This window comes from Bubalus bubalis, chromosome 1 (assembly GCF_019923935.1).
Source record: "Bubalus bubalis isolate 160015118507 breed Murrah chromosome 1, NDDB_SH_1, whole genome shotgun sequence".
Taxonomy (NCBI): Eukaryota; Metazoa; Chordata; class Mammalia; order Artiodactyla; family Bovidae; genus Bubalus; species Bubalus bubalis.
In genome coordinates this window covers 65,779,394-65,802,928 of record NC_059157.1, presented here as the reverse complement: position 1 = coordinate 65,802,928, position 23,535 = coordinate 65,779,394, and positions in this window count along the sequence as shown.

Sequence of the window (23,535 nt, the reverse complement as noted above, 5' to 3'; positions counted from 1 at the left end):
AAAAAAAAACTTGCAAAGTGAAGTCTGTTTTAAAATCATTCCATTACTTAAATTTTTTTTTCTGTTGATATGTATGCTGTGTGTCCATGTGTATCATCATTTGTTACCCCAGGTTTTAACTTACTTTTCTATTTTGATAATTGTATGTTGTGTCAGGTATTATTTTAAAACTTTGCATGTGATTTTCTTGGTCATTTAGGATTATTTTCTTTATAAGAACTTGAATTATTCTGTTCCCTGATCGCATTCAATTTACATTTAACATTTATTTTAGGGGTATTCTCAGTATTTTAGGGGTATTCTAATTAGGAAACATATTCAAAATACTTTTGTATTTTTCCTATATTTGCTTAAATCTAAAGCCACTATACTGTGGTTCACAATTTACTTTGGTGTAATAATGGACTTCCGTGCACAACAGTGATGTCTTGGATTTTATTTTTTAATTGTTAAGTTTTAAAGAGATATGTGGTCTTTTTGGTCTCAGTTAGCATGGTAAAGAACAGAACTGCTTACCAAAAATGACAGGAGAGACTAACAATTATAATTTCACACAAATAATGATGTCTCCAGGCACTTTAAGACAATGATATTAGGAAGCTGTAGGGTGACAAAAAAATATCATATTTTATAATAGAGTAACCTGTTTATTATTAATACTTGCATATGTGATGATTATCAATGTCGTCCTAATATTCTATCTAATTTTACTAAATCACTTGACATTACCTAATGCCTTGGCATGTTGACACGCTCAGCAAACACAGTGCTATTTTCCTCAGAATTGACTGGCTTTCAAGTTGCTAACTAGACTATTGGAAACATGAGATTGAGTGCTGTTATTATTTTTTTTAAATCCCACACAACAGTTAGCCTAGTGGCCCTGCACAGAGTTGACATTAATTAGAATTTTTGAGAGGATAGATGAATCAAAATGAATGAATTCTAACATCACACGCCAACTGATGGGTAAACCATCATCTCCTTGCATTGGTAACTTCAATTGTCTTTTCCTTACCTCTTCTGATCAGGTGTATTACTTCCCTATTAGCATCTTCATTCTCCTTCTCACTCTATATGGAGATCTCATTGGTTCTTACATGGAAGCTGGTAACCTAATCAACAAAACAACTAAATTATCATATTCATGGGTCTGCCCAGCTTCTGGAGTAGTATATAAGGGTATTTATAGGGCTGTCTTAGAATTCAGCCTGACACAGCAGCAAAAGTGTTCCTATTCTAATCCATTTCCCATCATGATCTTGCTACTTCCAGCTTTATGTAGGTGGGGAGTCCGTTCTTTATTATCTGGGCAAATATGGTTTCCCTTGGGGATATTTTGATTACCCCCCTGACTTATTTTATCTTTGATTATTTTCCAGTCTCACCTCCTTTACCTTTATCCAAACTTTCTTACAAGGCACCCACATTTCTTTTTCTTCTTCCTTTAGAGTCTGTTCTCTTTGTAGAATTTATTTGAACTTTCCCTTTACAAAGACTAACCTTTGATCATTCCAACTCTTCATATGAAATTTTTATCTAGTACCATGCCTCTATTGTAAATTATCCATGGATCAGAACTATCATGCAAAATCAAACACCTGAGTATAGACACAAATTGTAATCAAGTAATCAACAATAAGATAATTTTTCACTCCTTTTAACTTAAATGTTATATTAGTTTTCTCAGGCTGTGATAAAATATACCACAGACTGGATGACTTAAAAAGCTGACATTTATTTCATAACCTACTGCAGAAGAACATATAGTTGTATAATTTGTATGATATTTTCTTGGTAGATTATTATAGACCATTCAGAGAAACATGTTGAATATTTTTGTGGATTGAAAGAGAGGCACACACACACAAACATTTTCCTACATTTTACCTGATTCCATGAGAATTCTGAGCAACCAATTTTACTCCGCTATGTAGGAAGCTAGATCCAAAGCAAATCTTCCAGGTTAATGCAGTCCTTTCAGTTAATGCAGTTAATGTAGTCCTTTCAGAATGAGATAGTAACTCATTTGTTATGCAATATTATCTCGACATGCATTTTTAATGAATTGGGTCTTTCAGTTTACCTGTACCCATCAAACCTAATAGTTCACCCTCTCTAGAACCATCTTCACTATTTTTTGTAACTTCAATCTCTCATTTCTAAAATAAGAAAACAGAAATATTATTTTGTGGTCAGAAACAGCAACAAAGTATACTTTCTATTAAAGTATTAGGAACAACTTTGCAAAACTATGCTTGGTAGTACTTTTGCAGTATATCAGAAACGTTTCTTTTTTGGTCATCTTCTGACTACACTGTGAACCGAATTAGTTACATTAAAAAAATAAAATTTTACTGGCTATTTGCCTGTAAACAGACATTCTTCTACCCCTGAGCAACAACACAAACTAAGATCCCTAAATGCAAAGATGCTGTTCTCTCTCACCATGGTTTTCCATACTTAGGAATTTGGTCAGGAATAAGAATAACTTGATTATAGTCCATGTTATCACACTCCTGTCAACGTCTTTCTCTCTTCCACATGTTGAATGACTTCCTGACTTATTTTCTGTGTATATGTAATGTTTGGCTGCTATCTTGTATGCAATAACTCTTGGTTATCAGATCTTTTCTTCCTGTTACATCAGATAATTCTTATTATTATTTAAACTGTGCTTCTCCTGACTGACTTCTCTTTAGTTTCCTTTTCACTTTAGGCTACCAATGGGCGTATTTTAGTCTTTTACAATTCATAATTAATTTTCACATTCAGCCTAATAGCTAAATAAGGTTAGAAATTAAGGAAAGATAAATGGGATCACTTGGTACTTTTTCATATAAGGAACACAAATTACTTTTGTGCTCGGACACTGCTTCTGGAGGAGTCTTAAGTAGTAAGAACTAACTTTCAGAATGATTTGATTCTCTGTACCCATTCCACCAACTTTCCATTTTGGTAGGGCTGAAGAAGTTTGGGTTGGGTTGAATAGGTACCATCTTTGTTCTTAGAAGTGCTTGGTAGGGGTCTTGTTCTTGCCATGCACAAGTGTTATCTTAGTGTTATTTGAAAACATCTGAAGAATTTAGGTTAGAATTTCAAAGAAACTATGAATCTTTGTAACCTTCAAATCTTTTCTTCTGTGAAAGAAAATGTCACTCTTCTTTAAATAGATCGTAAAATTATTCCGAATTACCAGATGCAAAGGCTGAGCAACACACAGTTCAGATTTACCACGAGGAATAGGGTTAAATTTTGCTCTCCAATGACAAATCCCAACCCAGAACAGATTTTTAGCCACGCAGCTAGCAGAACTCGCTGGGTGAACTGCACAGGCCATGGTGGGTGCAGAGCTCAGAGCCGGAAAGCAAACAGCTGCTGTAGCCTGATTTCAGTTAAAATAGTGTGAGTGTTTAGTCTGGCGCACGGCTTCAGGGGAGATTGGCAGCTGGGTCAAACAAAGTCCTTCCATTGGCTGTCTTCCCAGGCAGCTTCTGCTAGTATTTAGGTACTAGTGCAGTGTAGGGCCCTTTCTCAGGCAAAACCTAACATCTGACCGCACCCTCTCTTCTTTTTCCAGAAAAAAAAAAAAAAAAAAGGCAGGAAAAAAAGCTTCTTTTTCCTTCTTTCGTTAAGATAAATTCTCCAGTAGACAACCTCTCCCACTAATTGTGTATTAGCAGTGTATTTTATCTTGAGAGCTGACGCACTGAGCTCTCAACGTGGTGTGGAAGGCAGGCTGTTCCAGGGTTGGATTCATAAAAGGGCCTTTATGGTTTGTGAAAGAATATCTGTGTGCTTAGGCAGGAAACTTTTTGATCTGCAGGAAAGCCAGAAGACATCTAGGTAAGGCTGCGTATCAAATCTACTTTTTGGGGGAAAAGTTGGGCAGTGAGAATGAATCATTACAAGCGACGTGAGCTTGGAGTGTGCCTGTTCACTTCTGTAGAAGTTTAAAAGGTACTTATTTGTTTGCTTATTTTTTGTTTGTTTGTTTAAATCTTAAGGGAATACTGTAGTCTGCATTTTGACGATTTTGTTTTCTGCTGTTGAACTGATTATAGTGGATATAGGGTTTTATTATATAGCAAAATCTTTGTAAACTGCCGCAGAAAGAAAGTGTATTTAGGAGGGAAATTGACAAGTTTTAAAGAGTAATTGTACAATCATTTGAGGACAGAGGAACACTGCATTAGACTAACAAGGGTTTAATTACCAAAAGAAGTTTAATGTTGCTTTGGAAGGAATATTAAGTAAGTTGTCTTTGTCTCTTACTTTTTAATTTTAGTCGCTGATTTAGCCTGTTGGGTCACATTTTTTGTTAGTGCTGAAGGCTGCCATGAATCCCTAATGAGGCCCCTTTGCACATGATTTTGGCACTTGGCCAAGATCAACTTCCCAGCGGCAAGCTTTCTCTAAAGAACCTGGAGCAAAAAAAAAAGTTGGTTTTTTTTTTTTTTTGATTAGAAATCATGTCTGAAAGCTGCCATAATCAGTTGTGTAGGCATGTCAAAATGACTTTATACAGTAAATATGAAACAAGCATTTAAAAACATTTTCCTCATATTGTTGCTTTTGAGAATTATGAGTTCCTGCTTGTGGCCACCTAAAATATATTATAACAAGAACAATCTTAAAGAAAAAGATTTACCGATTTTTTTTTTTTTGTTTTCCTCAGCAGATCAGTGTAGGGATAATCACACTGAGAACTATATAGTATGAACGAGTTATTCAAAACACTTCAGGATAATTAGCAGATTAATTCTGAAAAATGTTCATCTCTGTCAGTAATACTCAGTGGACAGTAAGTAATGAAGTTTTCTAGAAGTTTCACTCTGTGCACAATGAAGTTTAACGTTTTTAAAATGGGATGTTTTGTATATTTTAAATATCATAGTGTTTAAGATTCTAAAATATGTTAGGACTTTTCATATAATTTTAAAAATGTATTAACACTTTGATGTGTTTACAACAAATGTTTTAATAGAAGTACTTGATATATATAAACATGACTGAATAACTTTAAATACTTGTATTTAATTGCTGTTTTGCAATAAAAATGATGTGTTTGTGTGTGTGAAAGAAATCATAAAGACACTTTCATCTGATTTTTGTAACTGTCACTTTTTATTTTATTATACATGAATTTTTTCACGAAAGCCAATGCGTTACTTTATACTCCAGCATTTTAAGAGTTAAACGTACAGGTTGCAATGAAATACCTTAGTAATCAGATCCAAACAACTTCAGATTTTACATAACCATTTTCAGCAATATATTTAGACATTAGAAATAGACATATAGAAGTGTATTTAAAAGCAGAAAAGTGGGATCTCAGTTGCTCTGTTTTCTTTTTAAGAAACCTTATTATACTAAGTGTTATTTTGCCTTATATGTTAGTCTACGGTAATCTACAGTGAAACTTTATTTTTCACTTTAAAATAACTGTATTTTTTAAAGAAATAGTGATAAGAATCTGATTTATTCTTTAAAGAATCATGAGTTAGAGCTGTTTTAGTAGATATGTGCTTCATATATTTATCGCTATGTTTATCTTACCTTTTTTTTTAATACATGGTAAAAAGATTGCTAATAGGTCATAGAAAAAAGTGAATATTAGCTTAAAGTAAATTTTAGCATTACCAGATGCATCTGATATCCTTCAGATCAATTTATGTATGTATATGTAATTTATGTATGTATAAAATATTTTTGGTATTACTGTGGGGTGAGTTATGATACTGTATTTACCTTGCTATTAGTTGTATTCAGGCATGAAGTGTTTTAAATTACATCAATCAACATTAAAATACAGAGATGCTATAAATTGGGAAAGGGCAATACATATCTGATATTTATAGATATTTACCTGGATAAGTTCTATACTTCCTTGTGAGATCACAGTTGAATTCTCATTTAATCTAATATTTTATATTCTTGAAAAAGAAATTAATATATAAGATAGATATTTCAAAATTTGAATAAAGCAGGAACATTTTTATTATTTACTATGATCAAACAGGTGCAGGAAAAATAAGATAGCTTGCTTATTCAGCAAGGTCCTTGCTTAAAAATTATTTTTGAATTCTATTTTTATCTTAACCTTAGCTGTCATAACACAACATTGTCTTCTGTTTCCATTTATTTTTAATTAATTGTCTTGCTTATTTGAAATTGACAGAATATTTCCCTTAAATATATTGAGAAATGTTTCAAGTACTGATTTTAGCTGTTGCTGTGGTAGGGTTTTTTGGCTACTAGAGGTCATAATAAAATAAATGCGGTAAAATGTCAAACTTTTAAAGTGCACAAATACGTTAGTTTGTGAGGTCAGAAAAAATTCAATTGTACAAAATTACTGACAAATACTTTTGAGTTGAGGTATAAACACATAAGTATTGATAAAAATTTAGTCGTGTACTTTACTGAAAAAGCTAAGAAATTTACTTTCTTTTGCAATAGTTACAAATTGTAATTGAATATTTCAAAAGTATATGCTTGTTATGGAATTATTATTAGCTAATTTTTCTTTTGGGCCAATGGCTGAAAAACACTGAATACATTTTTTCACTGAGTTATTTTAAAGCAACATTCAGAATACAATTACTTCTAAAAAGAAAACTATTTCAATATTTTGTGAAGTTTATTTGCAAAGAACAGTTTGAATAATTTGATTTATTTGTTATTTTCCCCAATCTCTTCGAAATGTAAAAACCTATTCCACTTTACAATCTGGAAACTACTTTACTCTTTAGAGAAAATGAAATTCATTTGCAGTTGTCAATTTAAATTATGGGTCTTTACCGTTTTAAGTGTGACAGTGCTTTGGTTAGTTTCAATTATGCAACAGGCACATAAAATTCTTTCTTTCCCCTCAGTTAGAAGAAATGTTAAATAATTAAGTATAAAATGTACTTCTTGTTGAAAAGGAAACACACTTTAAAGCTGCAGTATTTTATCCACAACTTTTAAATGCGAGAAATGTTATAACAGGGCATTTTGGTTGAGCATTTTATTATTCAAACAAAATGCTTTGTTCTAAATAGTAAATCCAGCAATGAGGTAAATGTGTTGCTACATTAGATAGAATATAATTATTGAATTTTGGCACACCTGCAATGACCTCTGCCATAAAAGATTAGTATACGTAGGATGATCTTGAATTTGTAATAACAAAAGTAGACGGTGAAACACATAAGACACTAACCTTTGTTGTACTGGAGAAAGTATGTGCTAACAGTAGAGATACATTTTGTGTAAACTGCTGATAGTATTTTGTCATTTAATGAATACAGTGAATCTTGAACATTAAAAAATTACTTTTTTGAAAGTGCATTTATAAGACTTTTTCCGTAGAAATAACTAGTATTTTATTCTTTTATGAGATGAACAACTGTTATATTTCCATATGTAGCTATAAATTAGAAAACCAGGTGATTATTTAAATGTTATAGTTTGATTTTAAATACAATTTATATTAAATAAAAATAAATAATTCTTTTTTATTTTGTCTATTTCATATAAAAGAACGATCAATTTGCACTTGTTGCATTTCTTAGTTACTATTGATTTAATTTTAAAATTATCGTAAAGTAAATATTGCTATTTGATATAGTTTTTAAACATGGTAGGATTTATTTTATAAACAATCTGACTTATTATATATTTAAACAATGGCAATTTATATCTAGCTGTATATTCTTTTTCTCAAAGTCAAGATCAGCAAAGGGCCTCTTTTTTGGTTCTCAATTTTTTTTTTTTTCCTAAAAAATCTAGTTTTTAGTTTTAACTTTTAGCTTTCTTGTTTATATGTCCAGGTACATCTTCTGCTCTGAGTAAATCTTGAGATATCTATCTTGTGAGAATTAGGCTGGAAAATGTTGTAGTGGGTTCGAAGTTAATTCTTATTCCTCAGTCCGCTGAATAAACGAAGATTTTGAGTTTTATATTGAAAGCTAGTTTATATATAAATCAGTATAGATGACCACATCATATCTGATAATTTTGATAATTTGAAGCACTGAATATTCTGTGTAAATTAGGGGTCATTTACATATTTGTGTAGTTATTCTAGATACTTCATTATTATTAGTTTTAAAGATTTACTAATTTGTAGAAAATGTATAATGTAATTATTGGCTTAAAAATTATTAGTATTTACTAGTTTTTAAATTGCCTTCACTTTGCTATTCTTGAGTGTCATGTAATAACTCTCCTAAAAAATACCATGAAACTAAGCCGTGCTTTATTTTTCATTTCTCCCATTAACTTAAGAGGTCAACATGTGTGTGTGGCGGGATACCTGAAAATATTTCAAAATTTTTTTTCTCTCCTGTGATTATCAACTACTTTACTATTTGCAGAGATTTTGAAAGGAATGACTGTATTTTTTTAAAAAATGTTTATGTAAATGTGAGGAATACATGGGCTTTCTACAGACTTCAGTTAAAAAAAAAAAAACAAAATAGGAATAAAATGAAGATTAATGACGTGGTGTATTTTTATAGCAACTAATTACAGCTTGCTATTTATCCCCAAACAACAAACTGGAAAGATACACAGTGGGCTTTAAGAGCAGCCTTCATTTGCTTTTCACTTAAGAGCTACTAGGGAAGTGGTAGCAAAGTGATGATTTTGGTCCAGTCTAATATGATGTATAAAGTTTCAGGCCCATGTAGTCATTTTCCATGTCTTGCTTCAGAGCGCCCATAAGACTAATCTCAGAAATTTTTGCAGAAGTATGTTGCAGAATACACTCTTTCTTGTAGTTAACTGGAGGGTCTGTGATTGGGTCTCTTTGGCAAAGGCAGTGTTCTTCTCTGTATAGTAATTTAAAAAAACAAAATCACGATTTGGGTAGATCAGCTCAATCAGTTGGCCAAATCAGCATAATAACCAAGCCAACTCAGCCTTAACAAGGATAATTAGTGTTTCATTCTTCACTAAACCTGGGCACTTTCCTGAAGAATGTGGACAGTTGTATGTGAAAGGTTGAGTGTCTAAAAGCTGTATAATATGTATTTTCTACTTATGAATTAATAAACTGTGCTTTGTGATCAAAATAGTTTATATCAATATACATTGCATGCCCAAAATATTTAAACAATGATAGAAGCAACTGTCCTGAAATTCAATTTGGGATTAATTTTATTATAATTTATTTGAGATGTCATCTGCAAACTACTTGTTGAAACCATTTTAAAAATTGTTTTTATTATTGTCTTCATGAGGCATAATGATGTAAATAGAAATTTTTTGCTAATGGGGCAGCTTTTGAAAATTGTAGGTATGTTGCTATTGCTTATTCTGTAGGATTCTAAATGGATCACATGTACTTTCCTCTCCACTCCTAGAGTGGAATATTTATATATTCATAAATATTCCCCAGAGAGATTTTTTTGTCAACAGCCAATTTTAGATACATTCATGTAGCTTGACAGTCAAAAGTTTGATGCATAGAAAATCCCTATTCAAGTGAAATTTAGCTGTTTCTAAGACGTATTCAATTAGGTAATGAATTAGGTTAGGTAATGAATCAACAAGGATAGAGAAACAAAGAATGATTTGTAATTTTGTCAGATGAAACAGCAATAATCAGTTCAGAATATTTATATAATGATAACATTTTTCTATTGACATATTTTGTACCAAGAAATTTAAATTAGAAATTGCTATTTGTTATTAGAAGGTAGTAATTGACTTTGGTAATCAGTAGTTCAAAATGCCTGATATAAGACAAAGGGTTGACTAATTGAATGAATTGGTCTTAGATAAAATGTGAGCTACTAGGCTACTTCATATCTGGGATTTGTTTAAATTTTCAATACCCAAATCATTAAACATGAATGTAATAGTATTTGCGTATTTTCTGCTTTCAGAATCAGCCAGTCTACCTATGAAATTTGTTCCCTCCTCTTTGACAAGTAAACAACTTCAGAGTAATCAAATATCTTACAGTTTCCATTTTCCATCTTAATGTCTACTCAGATGAAACTTGAAGTAACTAAATCTTTTAACAGTCTGGATTAATAGTGAGATGAGATTATGTGATGAGCCCAAAACAAAATTTTATATATATATTATATATATATGTATATAGATAATATAATATATATAAAACACAAGTGTTTACCAGCATTTTTGTGGTCAGATTTACAATTTGCATTGCAGGTAAAGCTTTTCCTTTCTCGCTTGAGAAAAGTGCAATTAAAGTATTTTATAGATGTGCACAATGTACAGCTGCTTTCTTCTAAATTTCACAGAAATGAGTTAAATTATAATGGATTTAAAACTCACTGCATTTTAATGGTTTTAAAATTGGATTTGAAGCATCATTACTAGGTTTACTATGAGCACTTGGGAGAGTCCCTGTCTAGGTAGCATTAAGCTATTGGAACCATTAAGCTATGGAACCATTAAGCTATTGGAAATTACAACCAGACCAAAACATACAGCAGGTTTGGGAAGATTGATTAAGAGTGTAGATCTCTTCTATATACTCTATGCCTTCATGACATTACATTATATACTTCCTGATAACATGCAAGATGATCCAACTACAGCCAAAATGTGTACGTGTGCATGTTCAGAAGAAAGGTGTGTGTGTGTAAGAGATCTTTATGTTTACTTGCTAAGTGACAAGAAAAGTATCAAAAATATGATGTAAATACATTGGTATAATAGGGAATACCAATAAACTGTATTTGTCTATTGGATTATAAGCAATGACCTTGAGCCTACATTTCTGGAAAATCAGCTTTTTTAAAAAATCCGTTCATTTCACTTAGAGCTACTTATATACTCCACAGTGATAAAGTGAAAGTGAAGTCACTCAGTCGTGTCCAACTCTTTGCGACCCCATGGACTATAGCCTACCAGGCTCCTCCGTCCCTGGGATTTTCCAGGCAAGAATACTGGAGTGGGTTGCCATTTCATTCTCCAGGGGATCTTCCTGACCCAGGGATTGAACCCAGGTCTCCTGGACTTCAGGCAGATGCTTTATGTCTGAGCCACCAAGGAAGCCCATAGTGATAAGCTGCTGCTGCTGCTGCTAAGTCACTTCAGTCGTGTCCGACTCTCTGTGATCCCATAGACGGCAGCCCACCAGGCTCCGCCGTCCCTGGGATTCTCCAGGCAAGAACACTGGAGTGGGTTGCCATTTCCTTCTCCAATGCATGAAAGTGAAAAGTGAAAGTGAAGTCGCTCAGTCGTGTCCGACCATCAGCTACCCCATGGACTACAGCCTTCCAGGCTCCTCCATCCATGGGATTTTCTAGGCAAGAGTACTGGATGGGCTGCCATTGCCTTCTCTGAGTGATAAGCTACTGTCATTAGTATTATCTGACCAGGAAAATACCTGCTTTTTATTTTGTTGAAGTATAGTTTATTTACAATATTGTTTTAGTTTCAGGTATATAGCAAAGTGATCCAGTTATACATAGCCATTTTTTTCAGATTATTTTCCATTATAGGATTTTATAAGATATTGAATGTCATTCCCTGCATTGTACAGTAAATCTGTGTTGCTTTTCTATTATATATATATATATATATTATAGAATATGCAACATTCTATATACACTCACATATATATAATAGTGTGTATCTGCTAACCCCATACTCTTAATATAGTCATCCCCCCACTTCCTCTTTGATAACCATGTTTGTTTTCTATGTCTGGGAGTCTGTTTCTATTTTGTAAATAGATTGACTTGTAACCTTTTTTTAGATTTCATATGTAAGTGATATCATATGATATTTATCTTTCTCCATTTGCTTACTTCACTTAGTTTAATAATCTCTAGGCCCATCCATGTTGCTGCAAGTGACATTATATCATTCTTTTTATGACTGAGTAATATCCCATTGTGGGGTGTGTGTGTGTGTGTGTGTGTACAGACACCATGTCTTTATCCATTTATCTATTGATGGACATTTAACCATGTCTTGGCTATTATAGACAGTGCTGCTTTAAACTTTGGGGTTCATATTAAAATTAAAATAAAATTAAAAAAAAAATTAAAGTTTTCATCTTTTTTGAATCTATGCCCAGAACTGGGATTGCTGGATCCATATTTAGGTTTTTAAGGAAACTTCATACTGTTTTCCATAGTGATTGCACCAGTTTATATTTTCATCAACAGTGTAGAAGGGTTCTATTTTCTCCATACCTTCTTTAGCATTTATTATTTGTAAATGCTCTGATGATGTCCATTCTGACTAGTGTGAATGATACCTGATTTCGATTTGGATTTCTCTAATAATAAGCAGTGTTGAGCATCTTTTCATGTGCCTGTTCATCATCTGTGTATCTTCTTTGGAGAAATGTCTGTTTCTGTCTTCTGCCCATTTTGTAAGATGTATTTATTTGGCTGCATCTGGTCTTAGTTCCAGTGTGTGGGATATTCATTTCATCATGCAGGGTCTTCTGTTGCATTGCTTGGGCTCTCTAGTTGTGGTCTGCAGGCTTAGCTGTCCTGCAGCATGTGGGGTGTTAGTTCCACAACTAGGTATGGAACCCATTTCCCTGCATTGCAAGGTGGATTCTTAACCCCTGGATCACCAAGAAAGTTGCCCGTTTTCTTGTTGTTTTTTTTTTGTTTTTCTTTTGGTATTGAGTTATATGGACTATTTGTGTATTTTCCAAATTAACCCTTCATTGGTCCCTTCATTTGCAACTATTTTTTTCTTTGGTTCTGTAGGCTTTATTTTTGTTTTGTTGATTGTTTGCTGTGTAGAAACTTTTAAGTTTGATTAGGTCTTATTTGTTTATTATTTGCTTTTATTTCTTTTGCCTTGGAAGACTGATTTAAGAAAATATCGGTACAATTTATGTCAGAGAATGTTTGTCTGTGTTTTCCTCTAGAAGTTTTATGGTGTCATGTCTTATATTTAAGTCCTTAAACCATTTGGAGTTTACATTTGTGTATGGTGTGAGGGAAGGTCCAACTTCATGAGTTTACACGTAGCTGTCCAACTTTCCCAACACCGCTTGCTAAAGAGACTGTCTTTTATCCATTGTATTTCCTTGCCTCTTTTGTGGAAGATATTTTGACTGTAGGTGTATGGGTTTATTTCGAGGCTCTCTACTCTGTTCCACGTATCCCCTTTTGCGCCAATAACATACTGTTTTGGTTGCTGTAGCTTTGTAGTATTGTCTGCAGTCTGAGAGGGTTTTATCTCCAGCTTTTTTTTTTTAACTTTTTATTTTATACTGGAGTATAGCTGATTAACAATATTGTGATGGTTTCAGGTATACAGCAGTCTGACTCAACCATAGATAAACATGTATCCATTTTGCCCCAAACTCCCTTCCCATCCAGGCTGCCACCTAACATTAGCAGAGTTCCCTGTGCTATCTAATAAATCCTTGTTGGTTATCCATTTTAAATATAGCAGTGTGTACATGCCAGTCTCAAACTCCCCAACTGTCCCTTCCCCCTAGTAATCATAAGTTCATCCTCTAGTTTGTGGGTCTGTTTCTGTTTTGTAAATACGTTTATTTACATCACTTCTTTTTAGATTCCTCACATAAGCAGTATCATACAATATTTATTTTTCTCTGTTTGACCTGCTTCACTCAGTATGACAATCTATAGATTCATCCATGTTACTGCAGATGGCATTATGACATTCTCTTTACTGGTTGAGTAATATTCAACTGTATGTATGTACTACATCTTCTTTATCCATTTCTCTGTTGATGGACATTTAGGTTGCTTCCATGTCTCAACCATTGTAAACAGTGCTACAATGAACTGCATGTATATGTTTGGGCCATGTTTTCCTATTGATATATGTCTAAGAGTAGGATTGCAGGCTCATATGGCAGCTCTATTTTAGTTGCAGCTTTGTTCTTTTTTCTCAGGATTGCTTTGGCAATTCTGGATCGGTAAAGATCTGTTCTTCACCGAGTTACCTCAGGCTGGAAACAGACTCTTCTCTGCAGCTTGGAATAGCCAAACTTTTCTAAAACTCTTCTGAGAAGTCGTGTTGATGGTTGCAGGTAAAAGCAAAAGTGGTAGGTGAATGATTGCTTTGGGCCAGGGAATCAAAGGGTGTTTATCCTGTGTCAGCTCAGAGAGTCATTATAATTAATCCATTAGTATTTTAACAGTAATTTGCTTTTCTAACAGTTTTAGTAAAATAACTGCAAAAAATTGACCTTGGAGGTATTTAGAAAACTGACTCATTGGTTAGGAGTATCCTGATGGAACCCTTTATCTGTTCTGTCTACAACATTTTTTTTCAAATAATTAGCTCCTGCCATTGGAAGTGTTATACATGACCAGTCATTGATGCAGTGGTTCAGATCCTGTGCAAAGATCTTTGTCATCTCCCTTAATTTTTTAAGTAACCATCAAATTGGGGATCATTACCTTTATTATACGGATGAGAGTTCTTAGAGTGCTTAAGTAATTTTCTTAGAGTTCCTGGCCTACTGAGCGTCCTTGTCGTGATTTGAATCTGTGTTAATAGTGCTTCTAGTCCATCCTATTTTCAAATGCACTATATATTTAAGGATTTTTGGCTTTAAGAGTATAAGGAACATTAAATATAAGCCTTTGATTTAAAAGCTATTTTTTAACAGCTGCAGAAATAAAGTTCTAAAATCATTAAAAATCAGTCATAGATAGAGAATAGTGAGAGATACTTTATATAATAGGTATTTTTAATATATGAAGTACATTAATGTTCAGTTCAGTTCGGTCGCTCAGTCGTGTCCAACTCTTTGCGACCCCATGAATTACAGCACGCCAGGCTTCCCTGTCCATCACCAACTCCCGGAGTTCACCCAAACTCATGTCCATGGAGTCAGTGATGCCATCCAGCCATCTCATCCTCTGTTGTCCCCTTCTCCTGCCCCCAATCCCTCCCAGCATCAGAGTCTTTTCCAATGAGTCTTTTCCTCACCTTTGCATGAGGTGGCCAAAGTATTGGAGTTTCAGCTTTAGCATCCAGAGAACACCCAGGACTCATCTCCTTTAGAATGGACTGGTTGGATTTCCGTGCAGTCCAAGCCCCAACCAGTAATGCTGAAGAAGCTGAAGTTGAATGGTTCTATGAAGACCTACAAGACCTTTTAGAACTAACAGCCAAAAAAGATGTCTTTTTCATTATAGGGGACTGGAATGCAAAAGTAGGAAGTCAAGAAACACCTGGGGTAAAAGGCAAATTTGGCCTTGGAGTACGGAATGAAGCAGGGCCAAGACTAATAGAGTTTGGCCAAGAGAATGCACTGGTCATAGCAAACACCCTATTCCAACAACACAAGAGAAGACTCTACACATGGACATCACCAAATGGTCAAAACAGAAATCAGATTGATTATATTCTTTGCAGCCAAAGATGGAGAAGCTCTATACAGTCAGCAAAAACAAGACCAGGAGCTGACTGTGGCTCAGATCATGAGCTCCTTATTGCCAAATTCAGACTTAAATTGAAGAAAGTAGTGAAAACCACTAGACCATTCAGGTATGACTTAAATCATTTAATGTTAAGCAATAACCAGTCGCCAATTAAATGCTTTTGGGCATAAGAGGTTTTTTACATTAAAAAAATGATTTTGTGGGTAACGATTGCATTTCTAATATGAGGCTCTTTTGCATATCGGTGGCTTAAAATGTTGAGCTGTAGAATAGTATAATAGGGGGAAAAACATCTTCTTAGCCAGGAAATTTCACTAGCTTGCTTTGTTAACATATATTTTATTATAACTAAAGAGGTACATGAACTGGAGAGGCACAGTGAGTTTTCACTGTGGTCACCAATAATACCCAGTGGTCCTGAGCAGAGCACGATCATGGCATTACCTGGAAGCAGAGGTTCAGAACTCTTTCCACAGAGGTTTGCGGCTCTGAAGTCAGTGTTCCCACTAGATGATGGTGCCTTTTCAAAATTCCGTTTGTCCATATCACAGGCTGTGTAGAAAGAAACTTGAACTATATTACAGAGCAATTGTTGATAAATGTGTAAAAACTAGATTTCTAACTTCTGTTAAGACTAAAAAGAAATGAGGGTATGGGCAAAAAATGCATTTTATAAAATTGTTGGATATGGTTTTTCAAACTGTCTTGGTGAACATTAAAAAAATTGTCCCCAAATCACTTTTCCAACTCTAAGATATTTGATTCATTCACTTTTTGAGCTGTGATCATAATCAATGCTCTTTCTTTAACTTCCTCATTGTAGAAGAAAATGGTAATGTAGAGAGGGAAAAAAATGGTCTTTCTGCTCATGTTAATAATACCAGTGCCTGGAAAGTTGACTTTGAATATAAATCTTCCTTCAAGTTTTGTATTCCTTTCTCTACACAAGGGCCTCTTAATGCTGTAAAGTCATTTATATCCAGTTACCAAATGTTCTGTTTTTCTCTTTTTAAAATACTGGTGATATGGAAACAAAATAGAAGAGGTATTTAGCTTCATTACTCAACATGAAAAGGACTAATAAAAAAAATATATATTGAATATAAACTTGACCGTGAATTATTGTGTCTGTAAAAGTCACATTATTAAAAGTTTCTAGTTTATAATTTCATCTTTCATTTGTATCCTCGGGCACTTTGATCCTTTCCTTAGTTTTGTTGAAATGTCCATTTAGCATGCTTTCTGAAAAATTGAAGATGGTCCTTTGACTTTTTTGTTTCTTTATGAAGCTAAAAGATTTTTTTTTAATGGAGATATTTAACATACATGCTCCCTAGCTATACAGGTGGGTGAATATTTTACATATGTGTAAATACACATAATCACATGCATATCTCAGATCAGGATATAGAAATTTCCAGCACCCTAGAAGATTATCTCAGGCCTTATTGGTGTCTATCACTATGAAACAAGTACCATTGATTAAGCTTACCAGTTTTTTATTTCATATAAATCGAATCACACAGCGCATATACATTTTTGTCTGGCTTGTGTTACTCATCATTCTGTCCATGTGATTTCTCCCCTTGTACCTATCATAGGTTCTTTTTATTATGTTGTAGTTTTTTTATGTGAATATATTACAATTAATTTATTAATTATATACCTATTAGTTGTTTCCAGTTGTTTTTATATGATTTTTAAAATGTAGATCTGGTGTTACAAATGTAGAAGGCAGTTTTTCTTTCCAGTAGATAAAATAGGAAATAGAGTCACTTTATTTAAACGGTTAAAGTCAGTGTTCTCTTTATATAATGGACTTGTGCTGTTTGAACCACATGAAACCAGGACTCAACATCACTTATATTAATGGAAATGCTTTCTGAAAATGAGAATTACTATGTATTATTTCAAGTAGATGCTAACTAAGTACTCCTAAATACTTAAATTTTTAATCATTATCCATTTGCTTTTATTGCTTATTACATATTTGTTGTTGTTCAGTTGCTCAGTCGTGTCGAACTCTTTGAGACCCCATGCACTGCAGCACACCAGGCTTCCCTATCCCTCACTGTCTCCTAGAGTTTGCTCAAACTCATGTTCATTGAATCAGTGATGCGATCCAACCATCTCATCCTCTGTCATCCCCTTTTCCTCCTGCATTCAGCCTTTCCCAGCATCAGGATCATTTCCAATGAGCTGGCTCTTCGCATCAGTTGGCCAAAGTATTGGAGTTTCAGCTTCAACATCAGTCCTTCCAATGAATATTCAGCGTTGATTTCTTTTTGGATTGACTGGTTTGATTTCCTCGCTGTCCAAGGGACTCTCAAGAGTCTTCTCTAGCACTACAGTTCAAAAGCAGCAATTCTTTGGCTCTCAGCCTCCTTTATGTTTCAACCCTCACGTCTGTAAATGACTACTAGAAAAACCAATGCTTTGACTAGATGGATCTTTGTCAGTAAAGTGATGGTTCTGATTTTTAACATGCTGTCTAGGTTTGTTATAGCTTTTCTTCCAAGGAGCAAGCATCTTTTAATTTCATGACTGCAGTCAGTGTCCACAGTAATTTTGGAGCCCAAGAAAATAAAGTCTGCCACTGTTTCCACTGTTTCTCATCTACATGCCATGAAGTGATGGGACTGGATGCCATGATCTTCCTTTTCTGAATGTTGAGTTTTAAGCCAGCTTTTCACTCTCCTCTTTCACCTTCATCAAGAGGCTCCTTAGTTCCTCTTCACTTTCTGCATTTAAGGTGGTGTCATCTGCGTATCTGAGGTTGTCGATATTTCATTTGGCAATCTTGATTCCAGCTTGAGCTTCATCCAGCTGGGCATGTCACATGATGTACTTTGCATGTAAGTTGAATAAGCAGGGTGACAATATGCAGCCTTGGCATACTCCTTTACGGATTTTGAACCAGTCCATCTTCCACATCCAGTTCTGTTGCTTCTTGCCCTGCATACAGGTTTCTTAGGAGGTAGCTAAGGTGATCTTGTGCATATATACATGTAACTATAATTATAGCTTACTCCACATATGCATCTTTTTAAACTTAGTTGTCAGTTTTTTCAGGTCCTTATGGATGGCTGAAATTTTATTGTGTAAAGCAACATAAACTGAGCTATTATCTTTGACAAAGAATTATTTGGAATGATTCTGCACGTATTTAATCTCTTCATTTCATATATGAACAAAATAAAATCCAGTATTTTGACAATATGAATAAATATTTGTTTGAAAGTAATGGGAATAGTTTTATAGAGATTTTTGGTATCATTTTCTGTTATTTTCATCATTGTTTTTCCTCCATACCTGTGCTTCTATATTCAAATTAAGATGATTTGCTCTACTTGGAAAACACAAACATCACATAAAAAATTGAAAAGTTCTTTACTGAAGAATGAAATAAGATTAAATTTTTGTTTAGATGTTATTATCCCACTTATCTATTGAGTTATTTACTAGCTTCTGTTGAGTACCTCACACAACACTGACTATATTTGGCTAATAATATAGGAATGCCATTCGGTAATATTTACACAGTAATAAGCAACTGCTTTAAATATAGTAAATAACATCAATGTAGTACATTAAAATGCAGTTTACAAAGCCCTTTCACAAAATGCACACATTCACTCGGGGGGGAGAAATATCACATTTCCACCAACCCTAAACAGTGAAATAGCAAGTATCCTATAGCTAGTTAGGACTTCCCAAGTCACTCAATGGTAAAGAATACATCTGCAATGCAAGAGACATGGATTTGATCTCTGGGTCAGGAAAATCCCTTGGAGAAGAAAAAGGCAACCCACTCCAGTATTCTTACCTGAAGAATTCTATGGACAGAGGAATTGGCCAGCTACAGTTCATAGGATCATAAAGAGTCAGGCACAACTGAGCACACACACATATTTAGTAAAGTCTGATTTATGACCTGTAATGGGATTTTTCCCACTCTGATTCTATCATCTCTTATTATAAGAAACTGCTGCTGCTGCCAAGTCACTTCAGTCATGTCCGACTCTGTGCGACCCCATAGACGGCAGCCCACCAGGCTCCCCCATCCCTGGGATTCTCCAGGCAAGAACACTGGAGTGGGTTGCCATTTCCTTTTCCAATGCATAAAAGTGAAAAGTGAAAGCAAAGTAGCTCAGTCGTGTCCGACAGTCATGTCCAACTCTTCGCGACCCCATAGACTGCAGCCTACCAGTCTCCTACGTCCATGGGATTTGCCAGGCAAGAGTACTGGAGTGGGGTGCCATCGCCTTCTCCGATTATAAGAAACTACATCTCTATAAATAATGGAATGCCATTTAAGAGACCCAGGCTGAACAAATAGTTTGCTACATTTTTGCAAAATGTTTTTTAATAGTGTTTTTTTTTTTTAATATTTATCACACTACAAAATTCCCTTGTAATCTGGGAATTTCTCATCAATAAATAATTTGTATCTACAGATCTATTGGGGTTATATTTTTAAAACATTTTGACTGTAAAAATGGTAGTACCACTTTTTTATTATTTTTTTTTATACAACCAGTCCAAATTTGGCTGAGGTCAGTGTTGGTTTTTATTATTTTTGAAAACTATACAATGTCCAATAATGATTCTGTTTTTGGCACCAACTGGCAATAAGTTTCCCTCCCAGATGAATTCATAGATGGCCTGTTTACCATGCAAACATGTAATGGACACTACAAAATTCCACTGCTTTGATTCTACTTAATTAGCTGTAATTTTGTCTAATAGAAAGAGAAGGCCAACTTCTTGCAATGCTTTTTTTCTCTATAATTTTATTTTAGATATTAAATACATTTTTAAATGTGTGCAAATGTCTGAAGGCATCCAAATAAATCAAGTAATATGAACTTTTAAAAATACTAGCTTGCCTTACTACTGTGCTATGTGTCTTTGGCTTTGCAAAAACATGCCAAAGGTACTGACCATTGTAGGGGCTTTTCGATGTTTTTCTGAAACTCTCTCGCCTTTTCTATGATCCAACGGATGTTGGCAACTTGATCTCTGGTTCCTATGCCTTTTCTAAATCCAGCTTGAACATCTGGAAGTTCTCAGTTCATGTACTGTTGAAGCCCTGCTTGGAGAGTTTTGAGCATTATTTTACTAGCATGTGAGATGAGTGCAGTTGTGCGGTAGTTTGAGCATTCTTTGGTGTTGCCTTTCTTTGGGATTGGAATGAAAACTGACCTTTTCCAGTCCTGGGGCCACTGCTGAGTTTTCCAAATTTGCTGGCATAATGAGTGCAGCACTTTAGCAGCATCATTTTTAGGATTTGAAATAGCTCAACTGGAATTCCATCACTTCCACTAGCTTTGTTGGTAGTGATTCTTCCTAAGGCCCACTTGACTTCACATTCCTTGATGTCTGGCTCTAGTGAGTGATCACACCATTGTGGTTATCTGGGTCATGAAAACCTTTTTTATGTATCTCTTCTGTGTATTCTTGCCACCTCTTCTTAATATCTTCTGCTTCTGTTAGGTCCATACCATTTCTGTCCTTTATCGAGCCCATCTTTGCATGAAATGTTCCCTTGGTATCTCTAATTTTCTTGAAGAGATCTCTAGACTTTCTCAATCTGTTGTTTTACTTTATTTCTTTGCACTGATCACTGAGGAAGGCTTTCTTATCTCTCCTTGCTATTCTTTGGAACTCTGCACTCTGCATTCAAATGGGTATATCTTTCCTTATCTCCTTTGCCTTTTGCCAGTAAACATATATGTATACATATACATTTTATTATAAATATATACCATAAATACATTTGTATTGTATATAATTTTATAGATAAATATATAGAATGTATATGCCTGTGTATCTATTTATACATGTGTATTTATTTGCTGTGTATATTCCTAAGTGCTCAGTTGTGTCCAACTCTTTGCAACTCCATGGAATGCAGCCCACCAGGCTCCTCTACCCATGGGATTTTCCAGAAAAGAATACTGGAGTGTGTAGCCATTTTCTACTCCAGAGGATATTCCTGACACAGGGATTGAACCCATGTTTCTTGTGTTGCCTGCATTGGCAGATGGATTCTATACCACTGCACCACCTGGGAAGCCCCATTTCTTTACTGAGATGAATTTAATTCATGAAAATTATTTTAGGCTTTGAAACTTTTATCTGAAATAGTCTGAATCTCAGGTTATTTTTGGTAGGTATAAAAGGTTTCCAGGAGAAAACATCAAGACATATGACTTTTTTTTATTAATAGTGATTTATTTTGAAGCTATAATATTTATATTCTGAAAATTCTTTTAGTCTGATATAGAACAAGAACTAGAACATTAGTAGATTATCATTCTGCCAGTATTATATTTATTTTTGTTAAGAGAAAGTGAATTTACATTTAACTACAAGGAACAAAGAACTCAATATTTGTTTTATTTTGTTCAGACTTATTATGAAATAATAAAGTACAAAATTTCTACTATCTATAATAACTGCTTTGATATAATCATAGTTTTAAATATAATTTATCTATAAGTTTTATTTTGAAAGGAGGGGATATAGCTGATATATCTTTGATTTTTTCTTGTCTTGTTTTTAAGAAATTCTAGGTTTTCGAAAATTAAATTGCAGTTCAGGTCAATACAGACCACAATGGTATCCACACTTAATTAGAAAATTGTCATATGTGGAAGACTTTCTCCTGCCCTATCCAAATTAGATAGAAGATCTTTAACTTTATTCCTTATTCATTTTAGGGCCTAATATGATTGATCAGAAATAACACTCCATTCTGACGCATGACTAATTTGTCATTTGAGTTTGTTAAAAAAAATTCAAGCCACAAAGTATTAAAGAGGTATAGATTATCTCATTCTTTTGCATTTGTTTCATTAATATTTTTTAAAAGCCTTTATAAAAGAAGTGTTGCAAAATTAACTGCTAACATCTAACCCTATGTTGTTCTTCCTATTTCTTATATTATATGTTGTTCTCCTATTATATGGCTTCTAATATTAGGTAAATGATTCAAGGAATGAAAAGATGAACAAAGGGCATGGTATATGTATCAACCAAAGTAATATCTGCCCTATTAAAAAGACATCTGTAGGTATTTCTGTCCCCATGAAGATTATAACTTGGTTGAAAATATTAAATAGAAATGAGCCACATGAAAAAAATAAAAAATAGGCTAATATGACTGAACTAGTGGATTAAAAAAAAAATCATTTGCTCTACTTAAAAGAAAAAGTAATCAAATCAAAGTCAATGACAACCACTTTGAACAACTTTCTATGAAAAAAGAAAAAAAAAGTTGGACTTCCCTGGTGGCTCAGATGGTAAAGAATCTGCCTGCAGTGCAGGAGACCCAGGTTCAGTTCCTGGGTTGGAAAGATCTCCTGGAGGAGAAAATGGCTACCCACTCCAGTTTTCTTGCCTGGAGAATTCCATGGACAGAGCAACCTGGTGGTGGGGTTGGGGGCGGGCATTGCAAAGAGTTGGACACAACTGAGTGCCTAACACTTCATATGAAAAATCGACTTTGGAATTCCATATGAGCCTCCTAGAAAAGTAACTGAATTTTACAAAGCCATTAGTTGATATTATGTGTGAAAACTATCCTGAAAATATATTTGGCACCCCACTTAAAATCTCTGCCGTAGAAAAGGAAGTGACATGTAATAGTTGTCAACAAATACATGTTGACTTAATGAGTGAACAATCCTAATATAATGAGTGTTTGTTTCTCTAACTCAGTTTCCCCTTCTCAACATGGCTCATTTCCTTAAAGACAGAAGATTCTTAATGCTGTTTCTGGAGTGCTTATCCAATGGTTCAGTTTCTTTGCAACAGAATAGCATCTAGGTAAAACTTACATATTCAGAGACGTCACTCTGATTCCCATTTTGTAATATTATCAGCCAATGAAATTGATAATTTCAGAAGACCTTTAAGTGTGCTAACGTGTAATCATTGTGGCTATATCTGGTCCGTGAAAGAATAAAGACTGTCACCAAAGGTTTAGTAGTTAGTTTTATTTTAAATTACTAATAAATTTTGATGTTTAATGAGTATACATACAGAGTATTATGCTAAATTGTGATAGTGCCTCTGTTAAATACCTTTTAACTAGTGTAGTAAATGGAGCAGTATTTTTTCTTCTTGATGATAACTTTTAAGTCCTACAGTTCATATGTAT